The 25,639-nt window shown below is 39.8% G+C and overlaps 1 long non-coding RNA gene across 1 annotated transcript in view; it reads right to left on the bottom strand.

The window, feature by feature from the left end:
• Positions 1–308: 308 nt before the first annotated feature.
• Positions 309–25,639, bottom strand: part of LOC122799338 — a 37,051-nt gene continuing 11,720 nt past the window's right edge. Inside the window, exon 3 of the long non-coding RNA XR_006364455.1 lies at positions 309–3,154. This is a non-coding gene — a long non-coding RNA (uncharacterized LOC122799338). The remainder of the gene's footprint in view (positions 3,155–25,639) is intronic.

Here is a 25,639-nt window from a genome sequence, read left to right as displayed (position 1 = left end):
AGTAAATGAATTCCATGCTGCTTTGTATAGGGTGGAATCATGTAATTTTTGGTCAGGGTCTAAAGGGCTGAACTTGGACCCCAGGGTTCCACCTAATTTTCCTCCATCTGAGCTTAAGCTAGCATGTAATACTGGTTAAGTGGGCACTCTCTTGTCCCTGCTGCATTGTTCTCTTCAGTAACTGATAGATAGCCATACAGATGAGGAAGAGCATTACCCAGCAGCACCATATGAAGCCTCTGGCAAGCCTGGCCCAGACATATTGCTTTCAATATTTTGCAATTTGTCACACCAGATCAGTACTCCTATTCCAATGCATGCATCTAGCACTCTACCAGCATTTGCCTCCTTAGAGGCTAGTCAGTGCTAGCCTCTCTCTCCTTTTTTCATAGCAGGGGACTTATTTCTAATAAACAGAGATAGTAAGTCTTCCTCTGCTGCTTTCTGTCCCCAGATTAGCCTTCCTTTGGAAAGAGCTTGCATTTCCTAAGGCCATTATTGGACTAGTCCCTATCTGGGTGAGGAAGAAGCCACAGATTGCACTTTCATGTAAAGGTTGTTCATACAAATGTTTTATTTGCAACCTTAATCCTCCATATTCTATCTCCGCCACAAGAAGACTGACAGTTTTATTGTGTCTCCACAAAGTAGTCTCACCTTCTAAGAATCCTAGGGCTGAATTCATAGCTCCTAAATTTTCTGCAAAAACTGGACTCAGTAACTTCAGCATCTGGCCACCCTTCTGATATGGAAAGTTCAAACCATGGAAAATGTTGGCTGAGTGTTCTGTTCTGAATTTAGACCTTAATCTAGCCATCCAACTTGATTTCTGTCATTCCTTGTGGCTCATGGTGTGTGCAATCTGTCTGAATTAGATGCCAGAGAGTCCATGGCGTATATTCTTGGAGGTGGGCTCTCTGCACTGATGCAGTGGCTACGACGACTGCTGCAGTTACTTGTTTATACAGAATGACTTTGATTATGAATATCCTCGTTTAATGAGGAACACTGTCAGGCTGTCTACTTTGCCATTTCAAGGGATGTTCTCTTTCTGGAATCATAGATCTCCAGAAAAAATGGTTAAAGCAATCTCAGTTGTTATAGAAGCATACAGTCTTCCCCAACCCCGGCATTTTTATACAGGCCTTTGCCTTAGGGGAAACAAGCTCCAGCTGTCACAGAGATCACTAGAAATGATTCAGCTGGCTCCCATGCAAAATATTCAAAAGGTTCACTTCACAGGTGGTCTCATGCCAGTCTTGAGTGCCTGTCAGGGCCAACTGAAGGATGTCAATTCTTTGCATTTTTCTGGTGTATACAGTAATTACCTAGATCAGCTGACCTTAAGAAGCCACTGGAAAAAGGAGCTGTTCTTGAATTGTTAGTTCAGCTGTTTGCCAAGCCTCTGCCTGTAGATAAGTACATTCTGAAGCATTTACTGTCATAGTTCTTTCTGCTCAAAGAGCATGTGGAGTCGGAGCTCCTTCCTAAACAAGAGAGCAGATGTTGAGTACTTTGGATGAAGACTTAACCCATGTTTGGACTCTCATGACATGACAGGCAGATTCTCTGTGAGGGTCCATGTGGTCACCACTTTATTCCCTACTGCTGTTTCATGCTTACTGGCATCTGGCAGACTGGAAACCACAAAGGAGGTGGTGGATTCTGAGCCTTACCAAAAAAGAATCTTTATTTCCAATACAGTCTTTTTGGACCTTTATTCTACCCCAGAGTCATCATAAAATAGAATTAGAGATGTTACAGATGTACCTCATGATATTCACACTCCTGGAAGACTGGGGATGATGGTACCTCTAAGGTAAGAGCATATCTCCAAACCTTGAAATCTCAGTTTTACCTCTGCAAGGTTCAAGATTTTAAAAGACAGTGTAGTTCTATTCTTGTCCCAGTTATGGAGGACAGTATAAAGGTCTAGTATCCTACATGCACATCTTTTGCCACTAGTTTACTGTCAAGTGGATGGCTGTGTATTATTTGGGGGTGATTCATAAAATTATGACAGTTAGGGTTGTATCCCACCTATCTTTTCTTTCTGACCAGAATTTTATTAGCAGTCTAGTATCCCCTACAAAGGCACTGGGCATGGCTCTTTTATGATATGATATAAAGCACTCCTGTGCATAGCCAACATTCAGACAAGCTTTCTTCGGTTCCGATTGCTTCATGTCAATATCAATACCAAAGTAACATAAGCTGCGTAGTGGCTCAGGCTCATTTTTTTGACTCCCCCTTACCCTTGGTTTAGAAACCTAAAGTCAAATTTTATGGAACTGTGTTGCAGTAAACTGGAGTCTCTTCTACCACATTTTTAAATGTATTATTACTTACCACTATCATTTTGCTTCTCTTTAAAGGTGGGCAACTAGGCATTTGAAAAAAAAAAGATAAAACTTTAGATCAAACATGGTATTAAAACTTTTGAAAAGATCCCAGAAAGATTCTTTAAAGAGATATGTAGCTCAATGACAAAGATCTCAAAATCCATGATGCTTTGAAAAAATACACAAGATCATTATCTATAACTTGTTGGTGGCCCTTTGAAATCATGCTGGGACTAGGATTTTTAATGTTAAATAAGCCTACTGTGCGCAGCTTTTTTTTACAACTGTTAATACCACCAAATGTTTTTGTTGATTTAATGTATATAATACTTGTCTGATTTGTTTTTATGCTAATGTATTACTTGGAGCTTTTCTCCCCGGGCCTCCACTGAGAAAGGGCACATGTCCAGCTGGATTTTCCCAGTAAATAAATGTAAAAAAATAAAAATAAAACTACTGCTTCAAAGATTTTTCCTACTAAGCCTTCATCTATCTCACTCTCTAATTTGATCACCTTAGAATATTATCCTTTCCTTGGCACTTCAAATTTAAAACAGTATCAAACTATGTTAGTACACCTTTGCTAAATCAATATCAGTATGCACTGAACACAGAGAAGCCAATCTTCAAACGGTACTATCCTTTGATGCATCTATGGATAAGAAATATTTCTATGCACAGTAGATTCCCCACTCTTTTCTACCACCATTTTCAGTGAGAATACTTGTCTTCGTGGTCGACATCAGAAAAGTCTTTCATAGATATCTTGAATCAAAGGGGTTTTAATTGGGCTGTACGGAATCCCTTGGCTCCTGGAAAGAGAAGAGAAAAGCAGTCTTGACACAAAGTGGACAATGCCTTCACTTTATTACACTTTTAAGAAGATTTTTAAAGCCAACATTTACCTGCTTTCATACAGAAAGAATAAAAACACCCTAGATAAACAGAAATCATACAGAACACACAATCTGATTCTGCTATTTCTTTATCCATATCTAATCAAAGTGGAAAGGTGGCACTTCTAATAATTTTGCCCTTTGATAAGTATTCAAAGTTACTAGATAAATATGGGAATCCATTTAGTACTTTAACTGTTAGGATGCTTTATGCAGTACATATGGAATCTCATAAAAGCTCACATTTCTGATCAGATTATGGAAAATGTACAGGTCATTGTTAATATCCATTAACAGAATATAAAAAAATGTGATAATATATAAAACAGGAACTTGTACATAAACATGTACTTGGAAATGTATTAAGAGCTGCCATACCAAATGTCAGCCTCAGAAAACTCATGTCTTGGAATTTTACAATAAAAATATTGGAGGTAAACTTTTGAATGCTCCTGTAACAAGAATTTTTATTTGGTCAATTAGAAGATATTGTTATATATAATAAAGGGAAGACAAAACATCTTTTTTTATACGTGTATGCACAAGTCCATCATTCCAAAAGAGTGATTGTCAATTACCTCTCTCGCTCTCTCTCTATATATATATATATATATATATATATATATGGGAAATGAAGTTTCAGTCATGTGGTCCGAGTCAAATGTTTGTCAGGCAAATGAACTGTCAGTCAAATAAAGGTAACCCTTATATATATTTATTTATTTTATTATTTCCAGTTTGATTACTGGGGAAGTCCACTGGGCCCAAAGTGCCCGTTTTCAGTGGAGGCCCGGGAAGAAAAGCTCCATAATACATAATACAGTAAAGATACAAGTCTATAAAATATACAGTATAAAGTACAGTTTACAAGTATGTACATTCAATATCAAGCATGAGCAACAAAGTCATTGTGATAGATCACAAAGGTTATACTGTACAGATTAATTTAGACATACATTCTTAGATTTAAAGTAAGGAAACACTTTACATACATTCATTTAAAGTAAGAGGCTATTTACAGTATTTACAAAGTTGAAATCGTGTGTGGAGTAGCTATAGGAGTTGCAGAGTGCTTGGGTACACTCAGGAAATAGCTATGGGAGTTATAGAGAGCCGAGAAACCCAGGAGGAAAATCCTCCTGGGGGCATTTATTTAAAAGAATTGGGTAGGGTGAAAGTAGGTACATTTCCATTTGGAGAACAGGTATGTGAATAGCTGGGTTTTGAAGTTTTCTGAGTTTGATATTGTCCTTAGTATGGAAGGTAGAGAATTCCATTTCTTGCCTAGTGAGAAAGCAAGGAGATTTTGGCCAGCAGGTCGTTTAGGTTTGTGGATAGTAATTAAGTTTTAGTGTTCAGATCTGAGAGTTCTATTAGGGGTGTAGGGGGGAAGGATATTTGTTAGAGCAGGACATTTTGTTTGGTGAAATACAAGTCTGTGTGCAGTGGTAAGTTGGAGGTAGTCTAGGTAATCTGTGAGTTCTAGCCAATTCAGAGATTGAAGGGTAAGGCAGTGATGGGTGGAATTTTTGGATTTGGTGGCAAATGTAGAGATTTTATTATAGCAGTTTTCTAGTTTAGAGGTGATTGAAGAGGTCAGGTTAGTTAGAAGAGGGGCTCTGTATAATAAGGAAGGAAGAAGGTAAGTAGTGGCCAGAGTATGGGTAGTAGAGTTGGAGAGGAAGAGATTGTTCCTGTATAGCATACCTAACGTTTTGTGGGTTTTCTTTATATTTTGTTGGATATGGATATCAAACTTGAGGTGTTCGTCTATAGTAATGCCAAGAAGTTTGGTGAAAGGAACCACTTCTATAGGTGAGTTGCTTTGGCTAAGGACTTTGAAGGCACTTTTGTCATAAGAGAAAGTCTTTGAGGGAGGAAATATTAGTATTTTAGATTTATTTGCGTTGAGTGAGAGGTGATTTTGGCGCATCCAATTCTCAGTTGTTGAGAAAGCAGTTTGGGTTTTAGTCAGCAGTTCAGGGAGGTTTGAGGCAGAGCAGGTTAAAGTTGAATCATCTGCATATTGAATGACTTTGGCGTCAGGAATAGTATTGTGAACGTTATTGATAAAGATGTTAAAAAGCATAGGTCCAAGGATGGACCCCTGTGGTACTCTGGTTGGGGAGGGTAAGAAGGTAGAGGTGGTGTTCTTCCATTTAACTGCCTGAGATCTATTTGACAGGTAACTAGAAAACCAGGATAAAGTATTTTTTGAGAGATGATAGTGAAGGTGTTTACGGGAAACAGTACTGAATGCTTCAGAGAGATCGAGGAGAAATGAAGATACTAAGCGTCCTGAATCCCGGGCTTGATTGACAGTTTCTAAGAAGGAGAGTAGTGCTATGGCCTGGGCGGAAACCATGCTGGGTAGGAGTAAGTAGTTGGTTTTGCTTCAGAAAAGGCATAAGTTGGAGGTGGATGTATTTTTCTAGGATTTTATAGATCGGTGAGAGGAGAGCAATGGGGCGGAAGTTTGAGATGTTGGTGTTTTTGCCTCCTTTGTGGAGAGGAAGAATATAGGCTGAACAACAGAGTTTAGGGACATATGACTCCTTTATAGATCTGTTGATAATGATGCTGATTGGGAGTGCTATACCATCAGCAGCACATTTTAGGAAGGAGGAGGAGGGAATGTTATCAGTAGCACTGGAGCAAGGTTTAAGTTTGGATAGAAGTCTTCTTATAAAATTAGTAGAGAGAGGTTTGAGCTCAAACATAAAGGGAAGCTTATTAGGGGGCTTAGAAGGAGAAGAATGAAGGACAGGTAGATTATTGTTGGGAAAAGTCTTGGTCAGATCAGAAATTGTTTCTATAAAAATGAGTTAAATTGGGAGGCTAATTCAAGGTCAGATTTACTTGGATCAGGACAGGGGTTATTCTCGGAGCCTGGATTGAGAAGTGAGTTTATGGATTTCCAGAATTGCTTGGGGTTTTTAGTATTATTGGACTGGTGTTTAGTATAGTAGGATTTTTTGTCCTTAGTGATTAGTTGTTTTGCAAGGTTACAGAGTTGTATATATTGTAGCAGGGTTCTGGGCAGTTTATTCTTTTGGTAAAGCTTCCAGGATTTGTCCCTTTGATGCATAATTTGTTTTCTTTGGATAGCCAAGGAGCAGTAGTAGTTTTTATCCTTTTGTTTCTTAGTGGGGCTAGGGAGTAAGTGTCTAGGAAGACAGAATTGAAGTGGTCTATAGCTTTGTCAAGAGGAAGGATATTTAGAATTTGCCAGTTCATTTGTTTGAGAATATTAGAGAAAGTTGTGGGGTTGAATCTGCTAAGGTTGCGAGTGAGAATGTATTGATGCTGATGTGGGTTAGAGGTAGTTGAAATATTAATGAAAGCTGGGAGGTGGTCGCTAATGGTATCGGCAATGGTGCCAGAGTTGGTTATTTTATTTGGATGGGTGAGTAAGATCCAGTCAAGAATGGATTCTGGGGAATTTGCTTTGTTGGGTCAGGTGATGGAGAGGATTACTTGAGTAAAGTTATAGAGGTTAATGGATAGGGAAGGTGAGGGACTATTGATTTTATTCCAGTCAATATTTACATCGCCTAGAATGTAAGTTTCATAGTTGATTTCAGTTGAGGCCCATAGGAGAATATCTTCGAGGGTAGAGATGTTGTTACCAGGTGAGATATATATAGGGCAATGATGTAGATATTCTTGTGATTATTCATTTTTAGTAGACCAACTGTTAGTTCAGTATTATTGAATTGAGGAATTGGAATTTAAAAGGGAATTAAGGTATGAAGATTGGAGTAGATTAGGGCAGTGCCGCCACCTTTTTTATTTAAGTGGTCACTTCTGAGAGTATGAAATCCTGAGGGTAGGATTTCAGGGTCAGAGATATGGGGTTTGAGCCAGGTTTCGGAGATGGTTATGATGTCGGGTTGGTTATGGCTTAGCCATGCTTGAAATCAGTGTACTTTATTATTGAGACTCTGGGTATTGATTGTGAAGAATTTAAGCGTATTGTGGGGGTAGGAAGGGTTAGAGGGAGATGGGGGGGTAGGTATTGTTTGTGGGGGGACTAGGACCGGGGTTGGGATGAATGTCTCCAGCTAAGACTAGGTTACTGAAGGAAATAACCTTTAACCATTTGGGTTTACATTGTAAGAGTTTAGGCTGATTTAACATTAGTTTGGGTATAAGTATCTTAGCTGTGATGGAGAAGATTTTAGGATAGAATAGGTGCAAAGGTTTAGGTTGAATTAGAGAAGAGGAGATAAAATGGAAGTGAGTATATGATTGAGGATGAAGGAGGGTTTGTGGGGTAGTTTGAGTTGAAGGTAGGATTGAAGGAGGGATGGAGGAATGTGAGCTGGCATAGCATAGGGGAATTAGGAATACAAGGAGGAAGCAGGGGGCCCGGAAAGTGAGGAGAATTAAGGGGAGCATATCTAGACAAAGGTAGTTTAATGGGTATAAATGTTGGGGGGAAGTGGCTTTGATGTAAGAGAGGGTAGAGAAGGAGAGAAAGGTTATTTTAGTATAATAAGAAAGGTGGAGTGGACATTAATGGTGAGGTGATTAGAGAGAGCGATGTGTTTAAGTGGGATGGGTGAAAGGAGGGAAGAGCTACTATTAGGTAATTAGGCTGAGTGGGTGGAGAAAGGCCAGAATAAAGGTAGGTGTGCTGGGGGGTGAGAATTGGGGGCAGGGTAGAGGAGCGGAGTGAGTCCACACGGCGAACAGAGCGGGTAGAGACAACGTGGAGGAAGAAGACAGCAGAAAGTGTATCAGTGAAGGAGAGAACAGATCTGAGGTAAGGAGACTACAGGATAGGCACTATGTATGTGAGTTAAAAGGAAGCAGAGGGTTCACTGGTGCTAGAGGCTTTACAGGGCAGTGGTAAAATTAATAGAATATTAGCTGAATTTAGGGCTAGGAACAGGGCAGAGTTAGGTTAACAGTAGTGTTAACATGCATTGAGGTGTAGACAGAAGCTGGACAGAGGTGCCTAGTGGCCAGACCAGGTAATTACAAGGGTAGACCTTGGACACATGAGAACTGGGAAGAATCCAGGAAAGTAAAGAGGGAGGTTAAATCTGTGGTAGGCTGCTAGCTATTGCTCACCGGGTTGGTATACAAGAGGGAACTTATAATTATAGTGTCTAATTTACAATAGGGTACATACACTTGTTTTTTGCTCTTGGGGAGGCAGAGATGCTACAGAGGTACAGCAGGAATCCCTTTATGATGTTCATTCAAGGGCGGGAAGCCAGGGTTCCAAGCAGAGGACTGGGAGGCACCTGGGGTGGTAGAGATGCAGCGGGAGTAAACCTCAAGCGGAGCCAGCAGCCTACATAGAACAGGATCAGAGGGGACGAGAAGGTTATTTAAAAATCTATATATTTTTAATATATAATAATCATATTAATTTAATATATATTTATATTTTTTTATATATATATATATATATATATATATATATATATATACCAACAAAAACAGTTCAAAGGAAAGAGGTCCAAGCTTCACAGAAAAGGAAGATACAACCCAATAACCTAAAGTGCCATTTGGACTAGCCACAGTTCCCAAATATTTAGATCCACCTCAGAAAAAAAAACAGATACTGTCCGTATCTAGATTATTGGTAGATAGTGGCAAAGACAAGATTCCTCTGTTGATTTAAATAAAATGCTGATGATGGTATGTGTGTAACTTGAGTGGTTGTAGGCATCACTCGGATCTAATGAGTTAAATAGAGACCCAACATCTGAAGCTCCTTGCACAAACCAAGATGACAGAACCATCAGCTTTAGATGTCCCACTCACACCCAAAAGGAAGATCAAGAAATTAAGGACTGAATATTCCCTCTAAGATGCAGCAGAAATTTGTTGTATGTCACACTCCTCAGATGGCCAGTATGGTGTCTGCTTCCTATATATCCAGTGAGACTGTCTATTACAGTGGTAAAGGACGACGAACCTAGGGTGATAATTTCAGAGTGACCAAAGGATATGCCTTAAATTCTTGTTAGGAAAAAGGTATCCAGCACTTTGAGATCTGTCAAGGCTTCCAAACAATTGTGTTTTCTTAGGGTGGATGTCACAACAAAGAAAAAGAAATCATTTTTCCCTACACTGATGTCTCATGAAAAAGAATGGCTTGAATTTTCATAAGGCCTATACAAGACCATTTTGTCTTTGAAGCCTCCTGCCTTCCTCTCCATGCCCTCACTTTCCTTCCCCCTCTGAAGAAACATGAAGGAAGAATCAGATTCAGATGAAGATTCCTTAACTTGGTCATCTCAGATACATTCTTTTAGACAACTTGCTTCAGATGAAGACACCTTGTCCCGACTTCCTTACAGAAGAGATTTCCTTTGGGAAGACTATTACTAGGATGATTCAACATGTTGAATGGGAATCCAGACAAGTCACTGGTGTGCAAGAAAGATACTATGACTTGCTTGATGTAGGGGCACCAAAACAAACACTATTTTCCCTCGTCTTAAAAGCTTTCCTGGATGCCTCTGCATCCATTTCATCTTCCCCTGCTTCCTGGCCTTCAAAAAGATGGACAGGTTTTAAAAGGTCCCCGATGACATGAAATATCTCTACAAAAACTCTGTAGTGGTCCGTTCTTTTTTTTCCCTATCTGTACTGATAATCCCACCAAGCTTTTACCTGCAGCTAATGTGTTGCCATCAGATATAGAAGGGCCACGAACTGGTATATTAAAAAGGTCTATACCTCTATCACTTTGGCCTTTAGGACCCTAAATTACCAGACACAGATAAAATACATTTTGCCCACTCTAGGGAAATTACGACCCTGGCTAACTGGAGGATTTCAAGCAAGGCACAGGTGGTACCATGCTCAATCCAGCTATATAAGTAGCCAATCGTATTAAATGCAGCTATGATGCTGCAGAGGCTTCCTCCAGCACTGCAGCCACTACCTGTCATTTGCAGATTTGCTTGGGACTGCCACCAGCCCATCATGGAGGATATCAAAGCCAAGCTACTGGATTCCTCCTTTGAAAGGGACATTTTTTTAGCAGTACTGCAGCTGGATGTTTCAAAAGTCTGCATACAGGTAAAATAAAGCAGGACTTTAAATGCATTTTACTCACTTCTCTCCCCAGATATCAAAGTAATCATCCTTCCAAGCCCACTCCCTTTGTCCATACAAAACAAAAAATCCACTAAAAGGGAAGGAAACAGCCCAAGATGGAATTTCTGGAAAAAACCTACCAACGATTCTAAATCTGAAGAAAAAAAAAAAACTCCTTTTCCAGATAAATCTCCCTCCTGTCCAAGACATTCACTCTGTCCCTCCCAGCTTAGAAATTTATCACTACAAATGAGTCTTATCCATCATCCAACACAGTTACAAAATGTTCTGGGGGGGCTCCCTTTATTGAGGAGAATTCCCTCCACCTCTGCCTAGTCAGGCCCACCTCATTCCACTCCCCATCCAGGAGGTACTCTCCCAAGGAACCATAGAACCTGTTCCACCGCTAGCTCTGGGAAAAAAAATTATTTAAGACTCTTCTTGTTCCACAGGAAGTAGGATACTTGGAGGTCCATACTATATCTCACCTCACCACCTTTCTGGATGTGCCATCTTTCAAGATGCTCTCCTAGCAAATCCTAATTTTTTTTCATCCTTCCATAAGCCTGCACATCTGGCACATCCCTGTCAACCCCACCTAAGGTTTTCTGTTTTACCCTAAGGTCTTTCTACTGCCATCATGGTTTTCATAAAGTGCCTTGCAACAAGCATTGTCTTTTGTAGAACCCAAATTTTTCCTTACCTGGACTATCTCCTCACCCAGTCCCCTCCAAGACAAAACGTTCTATTCCACCATGGTTACACAATTTCACTTCAGTACCTGTTTAACCTGGGTTCAACTTCAGTAATAGAAATCCTGAGAACTCTGGGGTAAACAGCAGCCACTATACCCATAGTGCCCTTCGCCAGACTTCACATGAGAAATATCTAGTTGGTCTTAGCACTGTCACCCACTAGACTACCAAATCCCTCTCGTCCTTTTGAAGGAAGAGTTGCAATGGTGGATTTATTAAATCAAACTCATTCTGCAGCTACCTTTTCACCCATTCACTCCTACCCGATACATACAGATCCACTGAATCTGACTTGGGATGTATGGATGGGCCCTACAACTGTTCCAGGTCAGTGGTCAACCAAGGAGATAAACATATTAATGCCAGTGAAATTAATGCCTTTATCCAAGCCCATTAGGTGTTTTCACACCTCTGAAAACCAAGCTTCCCTCAGGAATTTCACATACACTACCACAATCACTTGACATATTAAACGGAGGTACCATATCCTACCAACTGTCCTTGCTCACTCCGATGGCACGGGAACAAGCAATAAAAACAAATCCATACCTACAAGCTGTTTACATTCCATCAGCAGACAATGATCTCACAGATTCACTAAGTAGGTCCATGGAGGACCCTCATAAATGGATGTCAAACAGGAAGGTCTTCCTAAACATAGTTCACAAATGGGGTATCCATCAAATAGAACCATTTGCCTCCATTTCAAGCTGTTTTGCTCCAGGACTCCCTGTTCTCAGGCCTGGAGAGCAGATGACCTATCCTTCTGTTGAAGGGAAGGTTTCTCTATTCCTCTCTCCCCTCTCCTAATCCCAGCGGTCTGCCTGAATATCCAAAGGGATAAACCAAACATCTTGCAAGTGATTCCCTTTTGGCCCAGGAACATCGGTTCCCCCTTCTCCATCTAACCAGGGTCTATCACTGGTTATTACCCCCTCAAAGTGGACTTAAAAAAAGGCTCTCTGATAAATCCCAACCTGCAGGCTTCCAACTTGACACTCTGGGTGATAGAATTTTGATCCTTTTCAGACAAGTTTAAATGGACATGCTGTAGGTTGCAACAAAACCGACATCTTACATCTCCAAGTAGAAAAGATCTTCCATCTGATGTTTATGAATAAGGACTCCTTTCATGGGGAGGTTCTGCTTATTCTGTCTTATGTGAGTTACTAAAAAAGTGGACTAGCCTATTCCTCCATTACAGCTGAGTGCACCCTGGGGTTTCTACAGTTACCTCCTACAGCACCTCTAGACATCAAATATTGCTTGTTCATATTTGCATTAATAATTCCAAAATCATTCTGCATATAAGGTATCAGAATATTTTATCTTGAAGCATACATGATGGCAAACACAACTGTATTGATATTTGCAATAAGTATTTGTTAGAACTGTAATGTGATAACTTCATTTTTTTAATGGCTCAAGCCACACCCACTGGGAGTTAAAGCAAAAGAGCTGTACTGGAGGGAATAAGTCAGCACATCTGTCTGCATGCCTCTATACTCTCTGCTGCTTTCTAGAATTGAAGTCAATTTTTAAAAGGCATCTTGAACCCACATAGGAGCTATGTTCGAGCCCTCATCCCCCAGGATCTTAACATTGTCATAGAAAAACTTACTTTATCACCTTCTGAACCAGCAGCAACCAGAGCCTCTTTGAAATGCTGTACATGGAAAATGGTTCTGCTGGCTGCTCTCACCTCTGCCTGAAGAGTTTCAGAGCTTCAGGCCCTTATAGCTATTTCCCATCTTCCATAAGGATAGGATCCCAAAGGCTAACTCCTCTTTTTACCAAATGTATTTATACTATCACTCAACCTGACCATTAATTTGCCTACTTTATTTCTTAACCCAAAAACAAGGGTGAAGGACATCTCCATTCCCCTGGATGTGCATATAAGTTTAGATTCTACTTGGTCAAGATAGACACTTTCACAACTGGCTAGGCTGTGGTTTCTTTCAAGGAGAGCTAGTTGAGCAATCTTGTCTCCAAACATACCATCTCTAAATGGATTTCCTAAGGCCATTTCAATGGGTTACTCTTTGCATAGAAAATCCCTGTCTTCTTCTGTGAAGGCTTATTCTACCAAAGCAGTCTCATCATATGGAGCATTCTTCAAAGCTGTTGACTCCAAATCTGCTCTGGAGGTAGACACCAGGTAAACAGTTCACACCTTTACTAGATACTACAAAATGGAAACCTTTTCCAGATATAGAACTTCCTTTACTAGATCTGTCATTTTAGGACTGGTGGACAGCTCCCTGTCTCTAACCCAATCACCCCAATTTCTAGCTTTTGGAATAATCGATCAGAAATGGAATACTGCAACAGTGATCCAAGGAAGGGGATAGTACAGTCGTGCAAGAACTTACCATAACAGTAGATGTCCTACTGAACACTGTTGCATTACTGCATCTCACCCACCAACACCCCATCACTATCTTATTCTTTTTTAATGGGGTGTCTGTTACTTTTATGAACAGTGGAGCAAACAGTTCCTCCTCCCATTCTTGGTCGAGTACTACCTTGCCATTTGTACTTGGGCTTCTCCAGAGCCTCCTAGCTCTAGATAGTTTGGGGAGCTTAAGGTCATACATCTAATTATGTACCCCTACACCCATGGGCTGAGGTCATATGTAGGACTTATGGTGTGTTAGGAAGGTTTTAGCTTAGTTATGCCATCCAGATGACAGGTTACCTCAGAGTAACCTATCAGTATTGGGAGTACTGCAACGGTGATTAGTAGGACATCTACTGTTTTGGTAAGTGCTTACACAATGAACCGGCACTCCACCTAAGTACCATGTTCAACCATAGCCTCACTTCAGGCTTTGTGCCTGTGGAATGGCACACAGTGACAGTTATCCCACTCTTTCTCTATTCTTCTCTTTCTCCCTGTTCAGTTTTAAGAGATGTAGACACTGCAATGTAAATAAAGGTCTGGTTAAAAGAGCATTACAAAAGAAGAATTAGTGTGCTTTTTCTTATTCTATATGCATGGGGAAATGGCTGCATTAAGACCCTTAGCTGGATCTAGTAACAAGTTGTAAGATAAAGCAAGTAAATGAAAAAGAATATTGATTATAATTTTTTCTAGCAAATAGATGTATGCTTAGTAAAAACTTTGTATCTGGTCCTTATATCTCCAGGAGAGAATCTGATAAAAAGAAATGGCTGGGAGATAATGTTCTAAGAAAGCATCTTTATGGGAGAGCTATAAAGAGAAGACAACATCAAACAGCACTTAGAAGCACAGGGTGCATCATGCATGTTATGGATCACCTTTATTTTAGGTTAACTTAAGTCTGTGAGTGTGGCTGTCAGTTTGGAACATTTGTTCCTATTAAAAGGGTAAAATTTCAATATTTGACGATGTATATAGTTTTGTGTGGTAAGTTACCAGATCTTTAGAGGGGTATTGGAGTGTAGGGTTTATTTTTGTTTGAGTGTTTTCAATAATAGAAAAAGTTTTGTAAGATGTGAAATAGGCTCAAATGGATATGACAAGAAACAACTGTATAGAAGCTCAACCTGCCAAACAGTGTATGCATGTAGCACAAAAGCTGGAACTAGACATTTGACAAAAAAGCTGTTATACATAAAAGGTGGGAATAATAACTTTTTAATACAATAATGCTTTCTGTAATGTCTTAAATGTCAATTGTCTCACAGAAAGAGTAGTGAACAATATTAAAAAGTTAGAGTGCAAATAGCTATGCTGCAGGAGACACACTTGGAAAGAACTGAACATGTGAATTTGATAAAGAAAAGTTTTCAGGATGGTTATTCAGCAGAATATTTGGGACAAAGGAAAAGATGAGTACTTATATTAATTGCAAGAGGGGCTCCAATGGTGAAAGAAGAGGATAAAAATATAATAATGGTAGAGTTGTAGTACTAAGGGTCTACTAGCAAGGGAGGATTACACTGGCATGTATTTATATTCCACCTAAAACTACTATAATGGACCTTAAGAAAATTCTGGGAGAAATAATCAGCTTTCATCAAGGAAGAGTTCTTATCGGTTGGGACTGGAATTTGATTTGCAACAGTAAAGATCTGCCTGGGGGGGCCAGAAGGGAAATATAAAATGAGGGTAGATTTTTGAAGACGTTTAGGAGACTATTTGGCATATAAAATGTGAATTCAGTACTAGGAGTTCAGAATTAATTTGTATATTCCCCAAGAGACAAAAACTGGACTAGGCTGGACAGAATTTACATTTCACAGGAACATGTGCATTTAATTGAAGGTCTTGATAAGTAGCCAATAAAAGTGCCAATAACAACTAAAATAAAAAAAACAGGCAATTGAAAAAAATGAGACACTGTGCTTTCCAACCTATATGCTGAAAAGAGATGAATTTAAGGAATGGGTAGTGGAAGTTATTCAGGAGCTATTAGAGAAGATAGAAATTTCTTCTGAAAATCTAGCTAGGGAGTGGGATAAAATTAAAGTGGAATTTAGAAATAGGGTGGAAATAAAAGAATGCGAGAGATGGTTAAGAAGTAACAAGAATTATTTAGAGGGACTGATGAGTGTTAAAGTATTGCAAAATAGGGGTAATCTCACAGAACAAGAGGAGGAGCAACTATAGAATGCTAAACAGAAAATAAGGGATTACCTTGATAATATGCATGAGTTAAGAAAGATTGCTGTTAAGCAACTGTTTTTGATAACTCCAGAGCACAAAAACTTTTAGTGACTCAGGCAACAGGAAGTAGAAAGGGCTATCACCATGCTTAGGGAGTTTATAACAAAGAGAATAACAGGAGAATATTTTGGAAATTCTATGAAAGTCTGTATAAAGCAGAGAAATGTGGAAATCATGAAAAGGTACAAATGGAAATGTTTATGGAAGAATTAAATATGCCAAGGTTAGAGGTAGATGAGGTTTGATAACTAACAGTAAGGATAGGAGGAGATGAAATAAAAATGGTGAAGCATAACCAATCTACAGGAAACTTCCCAGGAATAAACAGTATTCCTGTGGAAGTGCTAGGAGGGAGAACTTATAGCTCTGGAAAGTTTAGTTTAACAGTATTTTAAAAGCAGAAGTGCCAACATCCTGGAAGAAAGCTTTGGTAGCTGTAATACCTAAAGTGGGTAAAGCTCCAACAGATCCAGCTTCATACAGGCCCATTTCAATACTAAACAATGATCATAAAGTGTTTATGTCTATAATGACTAAAAGAATGGCAAAAGTTATGCCAAAATTGATAGCTATGGATCAATGTGGTTTTGTGGAGGGGAGGCAAACATTTGACAACATTAACTGAACATTGATGATCCTGCAGAATGTAAGAAAATACCACTGTTGTTGGTGGGTCTTGATGCAGAGAAAGCATTTTGACAGAATAAGATGGGACTTTATGAGCAGGGCATTGGAAGAATTTGCATTCCCTGATAAAATTATAAGGTTGATTAAGAGGATATATGAAAGATCAGGGGCAAAAGTTAAAGTGGGTGGGTTCTTCTCTGATAATTTCTGCTTGAGCAGAGGAACCAGGTAGGGGTGTCCTCTTTCCATCTTGTTTGTGTTATATTTACAACCACTGACAAAGATATAAATATAGGGGACTCAGAAATTCAAGGATATAACTGGTATGGTAGTCAAGAAAAGCTGTTTGTTTGCAGATAATTCTTTATACAGGCTAAAACCAGAAAAGGACATTACAGTACTATGGAACATTTTGAGATAGTTTCAAATCTTCTTGGGATACAAAATTAATGAAGCTAAAACAAAGCCAATAGCACTAAATTATGTACCCACACACAAACATGATAAAATGAAGTATTTAGGAGAATGGATTAAAAGTGATTCTGATGTGGCAGCTAAGGATATGTGTGAAGAGACTAAACAAAAAATAATACAAATACTGAGAAATTGGAAGCTCTACTATATAGCTATGGATAATAAGATACAAGTAGTTAAAGTGTTTTAGTCTCTTTAGTCTTATACACAGGTCAGGCATATTTTTATCAACCAGAGAAGAAGTCATGGACAGCAATTAATAAAGAGCTGAAGGATTTTATTTGGGAGGGGAAGATGGCAAGAGTCAAGTGGGATAAGCTGATTCTTCCAGTACAAGGTGGATTGTGATTACCCGATGTGAAGGGGTATTTCAGAGCTACAGTGTTAAGGCTTCTATACATAGCACAGGCAGAAACCTATACATTCAAAGTGGAAAGTGATGATGATGAAACAGGGAGGAAGCTCAAGAAACAAGGAGAGACTTGGATTTTGTATGCAGACCTTTAAGGAGAACAATAATGATATAGAATATTATATTCATAAAGTAGCAGAAAGTATCCTAACTAAGCCAACATGGGAATGGAGAAAGGAGATGTTGCTGATAGGGATGACTGAAATTAGGCAGAGAAACAATAGGCAACAGGGGGCTGGAATTTATTAGAGATAACTGGCAAAGGAACCAAAGCATTAGGAGCAAATAATGAGAGAGGGACAGATAATAGAATGGGAAGATGCCAAGAATTTATTTGGAGTGCAGGTTAGAGATTGCCTTTCCTATCAAGGATTGATGTCAGATTATAGGAAAAGAGAAAGAAATAGTGGGGTCCTACACAAAAGAGCAGCACTGTTAGTTTTTAGCAGCATTTAGAACAGAAGCTGCTGTTAAAAAAGGAATAATAAGTAGAGCATATAAAATATTGTATGATAACTATAAGAATCAATCAGAGGAGGTTAGAAAGGATTGGGAAGATAAATTGGATAAGCAATTCACAAAGAAACAATGTGGAGGGATATGTGTTTGCCTCCCAAATACGCAGCAAAATCTAGAAGATTTATCATTTTTGCCTGGAAATGTTTACATAGATATTTTTATACCCCTGAGTAAACTCCAGATATTTTGTCCTCAGGTACACAGCAAATGTTGCAGGTGTGATGGGGAAGAAAGAAATAATTGGAAACACATTTTCTGGGAGTGTAATGAGTTGGCACTTTAAAGATTCCCTGCAGACTACCCTATCTGAAATACTGGATGAGCAAATTGGTGTAATTAGGGAAATTGTTTTTCTAAGCTATGATACAGAATCAGAATTGCCTAGACATCGTAAGGCCGTACTGAGTCTAATTATGGTGGCTGCCAAAAAAACAATTGCTAGGAAAAGGAAATCAAAGTCTAAACCAACTATACTTGAAGTTGTGAATATAGTATCAGACAGAAAACTGGAACTTGGATCTTTAGAAAAGGGTAGGTGCAAATTACATAGGCAAAATGGGAATTGTGGAACAATACATACGTGGGAGGAATGAGGTTTAAAAGATGGCAGGATCTGAATGAGCTATATAATGTTTGGGTAGGTTATAAATGATGTATAATGTTTGCAACTAAAATAGTCTCATTATGGTTTATAATGTAAAATGCTTGCAACTAGGATTATGTTACTATGGTTTGTTTTCATTTATGTAAATGTATGATTGCCTAGGTCATAAGTGATAATTTAATAAAGATGTATCTTGTTTAAAAAAAGCTCAGTTCCTGCACTCAATCTTTTCTATCTTCCTTAATAAGTTTACATACGACCTACATTGTCTTACACTTCTTTTGTATGCTGATAACACGGTCATCTACCCCCAATCACAAAAACATTGTTGTTTCCACTGTTTAAGTATTAACTGGTATTTTTTCACTGTTTTTAAAGATATATGTTCCACGTGCTCTGGTTTTCCCACCAAGCAGTACTTAATTAACTGACCTAACTGTTTAAATTAATCTTTACAGCCTCCTGGCCAATTTTCTGCTGTTTTTAATGTTTTTCAGTGTCTTGCTGCTATTTTTCTGCTGTGTTAAACATTCTCCAGTGTTTTTCACTGAAACTAGGGTAGCTAGTAGCTGTAGCATGGTCCAGATCCAGACCTGCTGCTTCTGGAACTGTTTGTAGTGGTTTGTTTGTTCTGAGCACATTTTCTAGGCCATCTTGGATTGGAAGGGGCCTATTTGCACTTTTGTGAGAAAATTGTGTTGATAGGGACCTGACTGGTAAAGGGAAGCGAGTCTAGGGCTTGGAATAAGCATCCTCATTGGTCCTTTTGAATTTTGTTTAGAGTTTGTTTTCAAATTTTAGCTTCTGATATTTAGGCCCTGCATCTGAGCAGGTTTCTGCTTGTTTGAGCATTGTGCAGCACTGCAACTATGAGCCAAAGCTGGACAAATTTTCATTTAAAACCCAGGCAAAAATATCCTTTTGCTGAACTCCTCCATGATAGTTTCTGAAAAGCCAACCCTAGTGACAACATTCCAACCTAGCATTATGGACAGTTGGACTGGCCTTACCTCTCCTGCTAACCTTGTTTGCTTGGGTCTTTTGAGGTAGTGTAGCAATTGCCTTATGTACACAGACAACCCTCTACTAATAACACAATCTAGTACAGAGTGTGAGAAATGTATTTACACCAAGAATCTAGAATCCATGCTCTCTCTTACACAAAACAGTAACACAGAGAAGGTTGTCAACTCAGCCACTACTACATATTCACACAGTACCACTACTCACACACACAGTACGCATCAAACACATAAATCCACATATGTGGAGGTTCTCTTAAACAAACTTACCAGAGACCTCCAAAACAAGGTTTGCCACAGCTAACACAGTCTCCACAGCACCCATGACACATAGCAACAATGTTTCACCCACGAACCCCATAAGGTGTGACACTCAAAAACCAAGTTTTCTTGTCATTGGAGACTCAGTAGTGAAACACACAGATGTCCCACTCACCAGGTTGGACAAGGAGAAAGTCATGGTCAGCTGCCTGTCTGGTGCCAGGATTCTCCAATTCATTCATGCACTCAGGTCTCTTAGCAACAAGAACCATTATGACTGTCATAGTTCATGTTGATGTGAATGACCTGAGCGTACCTTGCTGGATTATATGAAGAGAGATATAGTCAAGCTCTTTGAGTATGTGTCCCAGGCAGGTATGTCCCTAGCCTTCAGCAGCATACTACCCTCACCTAGAATGATACCACAGTATAAACAAAAAATGATTGATTTCAATAATTGGCTTAGTTTTTGGTGTCATTCCATGGAAATCCAGTTCCTGTCTGCCTGGGAAGCCAAGCTCGACAAACCTCACTGCTTTGCCAGAGATGGTTTGCACCTGGAACCCCTAGGCTTTCTGCTGCTGGCAAAGGCTCTTGCCTCCTCCATAGTTCATTTTTTAGACAAGGTCTTGAAAACATTACAGATGTGAAATTAACCAATCAGAAGAAAAAAGGGTAATGCTGCTAAATGCTTGGAGCTTAAACCAAAAACTGCACTCCCTGGAAGCACTTCTATCACTATAAGATGTAGATGTCTGTGCAATCACAGAAATGTGCTTTAAGGCCTCAGAGAGTACCTCAGCCCTGCAAGGCTACATGCCTTCCACAGCTTTAGACTGAAAAATGAACGTGTGAAAACTAAAGGGGGTGATGATTCAATATATATTAGAGAAAAATTCACCTCCCATCTAGTTAGACTGAACAACTCCATGGAGTAACTCTAGGTCCAGGTTACGGCGGGTAAGACCCCTGTTCAAGTCCTAGCCAGTTATAGATCCACCTCCATGGGTCATGACATCCATGAAACCTACTTAACCAAACTGAAGACAATCTAAATTTTACCAAACACACTGGTTATGGGGGATTTCAATTATTCCACCATCAACTGGGAAACATACTCTAGCCTAAACTCGTTAACAAAAAAGGTCCTTGACTTTGTGAATTTAAATGCCCTGGAGCAAATTGTCCATACCCTGACAAGAGGAACAAACATTCTAAATCTGGTCCTCACCAACATGTCAAACAGATGCTCTGTTGCAGCTATTGGACCCTCATTAGTTAAAACTGACCACATATCAATGACCTTCAAACTGATACTAACACCAGAACTCACAAAGGGTGAAATCGGACTACAAAACTTCACCAAGGCAAACTATACTCTTCTAGGTGAAGGTATAAATGCATTCTAAGCCAGACTCCAAACTAAAAGTGGTAACTATGCCAAAGCTTACACTAAAACCCTGTACAATCACTGGCATAAGTGTATAAACACAGCTGTGTCAGGCAGAATCAAAGCCAGAGCCCCAAGTAAAATCAAGATGCCATGGTGGACTTCTAGCATCAACAATAAATACAAAAAGTTGCTGTCCAAGAAAACAAAGACAGGGACCCAATGATGGAAAAACATCCTCCTCAGCCTTAACAGGCAAATAAGACAACTTGTCAAATCCTCCAAGAGCTCCTTTGAGAGAAACCTAGCAAGTACTGACAAGGATACCCACAAGGCCTTTTACAGCTACGTACATAACTTAAAGAGTAGGACCCAAGCATGTTCAGAACTGGTGGCCAATGGTATAACACACAGTGACCCCACAGATACAGCGAACCTGCTAGTGGATAGGTTTATCACAGATTTCACTCCCTTATACCCCTCCAACTTGCAACAAACCCTCCCCCAACCCTCTCACCTTATGTATCTGAAGAGCAGGTCATCAAAGCCCTGTCCAAGGCAAAAAACATGGCCTCTATGAGACCAGATGACATCCCAGGCTGTCTTCTAAATAGGCTAAAACATGAACTATCATCACCACTAAGTACCCTTTTCAATCATAGCCTAACCACAGGCTTTGTTTCTGGGGAATGGAGAACAGATACAGTTATTCCCCTCCACAAAGGTGGCCTAGCAACAGACTCAGGGAATTACAGACCCATAAGTCTGGCCAGCCTCATCTGTAAGTCCAAACAACGTATCATTATTGACCTCATAAATAAAGACATATGTGACCTCCAAACTTTGGATCCTACCCAGTTCGGCTTCATGAAGGGCAGATCCTGCCTGTTAAATCTGGTGGATTTCTTTGAAAGTGTGACCAAGGTCACTGATGAGGGCAAATTTGTGCACACAGCATACCTCGACTTGGCAAAGGCTTTTGACACAATCCCACATTCAGGTATTACCGATAAACTTAGCAAACTGAATGTAAACCCCTTCGTTGTAAGATGGGTTGTCAAATGGCTCACAAACTGGACACACGCTATCAAAGTGGGTGACTCCACATCAACTAGCAGACCTGTTACCAGCAGGGTGCCACACAGGTCAGTGCTGGGCCCCCTACTGTTTGGTATATACTTCTCAGACGTTCATGTCAAAACTAAAGTGTTGTGGCTGACCAAGTTTGCAGACTGCAAACTAGGTGCAATCATTGAATCTCCCAATGATGTCAGTACACTCCAGGAGGATCTCAAACAGACCAACAACTGATGTATTAGTCATGGTCTCAAACTTGAATGCAGAGAAATGCATCATCATTCCCTTCAGCACAAAGAATGTCCCTTCACACTATTAAATCAACAATAATATCCTAAATACCCATGAAGTGGTAAGGGACCTGGGATCACAGGTTGGCCACAACCTTAACTTCAACCACCACATGTCTACCACTGTAAGGAAAGCTTTCCACGTAGCTCACTTGATTAGTAAAGGCATCTCCTCAAGAGCAAATGAGGTTATAACCCCCTATACTCGGCACTTGTCTGGCACATAATTGACTATAACGCCCCATTTGGTATGTACCTCAGAGGTTTCTAACAAAGGAGATTAAAGGGCCTCCAACATGTGCCTTACATGGACTGACTAAAGTTCCTGTCAATATACTCCATATCATATAGACTTCTTAGGGGATAATTATGCCGGGCCTACACAGCAACCCAAGACCCAAACCTAATGAACTTACTGCATATCCATAAATCATATGGGTCCAGGGCTACCAGTTAAATGGACTTAAGTATGGCCTGCAACATAAAGAGGACTTGCTGGAGGGACACATTTATCTCCCAGTAACTGTCACGTCTTTGGAACAGGCTACCAGTTCATGTGAAATGGAGCACCTCTATGACACTGTTCAAGAAGAAACTGGATGAGTGGATGGTGCACCATAAATTCTTACCAGGGATAGCACCCACAACCCTCCTGGACATGGGCAGTCATCACTAAATGCAATCTTGGGTATTGACTAGTACTTCTATGGTATTACATTGGGTTGAAATGGCTGTTTAAAATGACCTCTGGGTCAATAGCCTAGTAATCTCCTATGATCCTATACAGAATTTTTACAAAATGATTTATTCATACACTGGCTTAACTTAAATAAACTCATACTTAACCCTAAGAAAACTAAATTCAAAATCCTCCACCTTCTTTGCCATCAGAGACCTTGGTAACAACATGATAGAAACCATTAATACCTTCATATACTTAAGGCATCTAGGTAGATCAAGCACTCAACTTTCAAACCCACATTGAAAACACTGCGACAAAAATCTAATGCCTGCTTGCTTTGTTTTGGAGGGGGAGGGGGACACAGAAGATATCACAGTTTCTGTCACTATCCACCTGCAAAGTTTGCCACTGGCAAGACCATACTTAATAGCCCCACCAGAATATGGTCTGCCACTAGATGCATCAGAATAAAAAACGCAAAGCCCTCATATCCATCTCATATAAAATCTGCTGGTCCATATGCCTATTTCCCAGGTACAAACACCACTGCCTATTCCTTAGGAAAGCTAAATGATTGCCATTCAGCATAGTGGTGACCTGCTCCTTTGCTCCCTGATAAAATATTTTAAGAAATACTCTAGCCTCTTTCCACCAAATTAATTTCCAACATCCCTTGTTATGACCCATAATTTCACTTCTCCTCAGGTCTTATATTGCAAACCTCCAGAACAAAACTTTGCTGCACTGATCACAGATTTTCTCTAGCCCCCCCCCCCCAAAACAAAAAAAAAAACTGTCCACTTTCCACCATACCTTAAGGAACGCTCCTACTCCAACTCAACTGGGCAAATAGAACTGCAACACCTCTGGTCATATCATCTAAACTCCATTATTTGCAATCTCCTCTCGCATTGAACTCATCTCCTGCAGACCAGTTTTCACCATATTTTTCTTTTTTTCTGAGTCTGATTTGGTATCTTCAATTGTGCTAGTATGAATTTAGGGCAAGTTAAAAAATACTTATTCAATCTGACTCCAGACAAATTAAGGCTGGCTAATCTGTGGGAGATGAGAAGTAGCATTTATTAAAGGTTAATGGAAAATGTGTTGGAACCACTGACCTGCTGCTACTGGGAGACTGTTTTCCACTCACTCTCTGTTGGCTCTTGAGTGGCCCTCCCCTTTTGTATATTTGAGTTTGAAAACACCTCCTCATCTCGTCTGTTCATACTAGTCCTCCCATCCACAACCCCTTTTTCTCATTTTTGCACGTGGGGTAGGGGTGTCACTTCAACAGTGACAATCATCTAGAGTCAAGGTTTAAGCACTAGAAATTCAAACCAGGAATGTTCTCCCCTCAGACTATTAAAACTTCAGTTTTCTCTTTTACTCTTCCCACCATTCATACCTCTCAACCTCTTAATACAAGAAATCTCGACAAAGCCATAAGAATTGGGGGGACAAAGGCCAAAATAATTGGGCCGGATTTTAAATATTGTTTTTATAAACTTATAAAGTTCCTAGAACAATCTTTGTGTTAGCATGCATTTTCTGAATGATATTAAGTCTGAAACTCAAATGTCTACCATTATTTTGCAACTTTAGTTCTTAATGGTTTGGCAGAAAACCACAAATGTTATGATGAACAGACCAGAAATATGAGGCAAAAATTGGGACAGTTGAGATGCATGCATACCATTCAGAGCACACTACAATATGAAGACAATGCATGAATTTTGTTCCGAACTACTTTTGATATTACAATTATTGTAGCAAGTCTGCAACATCTTTGGAATCAGCTTGGGATTAATACTTCTGCTTTGCTCGTGATGAGAAAGAGCACAGGGAAATTATTTTCGAGCCTTCCTAATGACTACCAATTAGCGAATAGACTGAAAACTGTTTCTTACGTGCCAGCTTGGCATTAGTGCTACTAGTGAGAGGAGCACAGACACATTGATTCCTGATCATTTCTGGACAGTCTGTAGGCTGTGACTGGCTGGTTTTGGACCACTGTGCAGTTTAGCTCTCTCATACTGAGCTGCTGTACATGCTATCCACGAGAAAGTTGGAACAAGCCTACACTCCCATAAAACACTTGGGACAAGACTGCTAGTCACAAACAGCCTGTCAACTATTTAAAAAACATATTTGCAATTCTGGGGAGGGAAGGAGCAAAGGGACATTGATTTCTACTTGAGTGTAACTGCACTGAGACCATCACTAGTAGTAGTCAACAGGCAAATCACCATTTATTGTTCTTGGCTAACCTAAGTGGCTAAATTAGGGAGCTTTTGCTGTTCTTGGTTCCATATGGTTGCAGAAGGTGGTTCCCAGGCTACTTGTGGGCATTGTCTGCTAATGGTTGGTGAGATCTATTGAGCTGTTACTTATTTTGTGTTATAAATTAGGCAGTTTAGTGCATAAGAGTGGTACAAGATATGTACGAGGGTAGTGTGACAGCGGTGAGGTCTGCGGTGGGAGTGACAGATGCATTTAAGGTGGAGGTGGGATTATATCAAGGATTAGCTCTGAGCCCTTTCTTATTTGCAATGGTGATGGACAG

The sequence above is a fragment of the Protopterus annectens genome, chromosome 4.part0 (assembly GCF_019279795.1).
Source record: "Protopterus annectens isolate FY-2018-M chromosome 4.part0, PAN1.0, whole genome shotgun sequence".
Lineage (NCBI taxonomy): Eukaryota > Metazoa > Chordata > Ceratodontiformes > Protopteridae > Protopterus > Protopterus annectens.
This window is presented reverse-complemented; position numbering and strand designations above follow the sequence as displayed.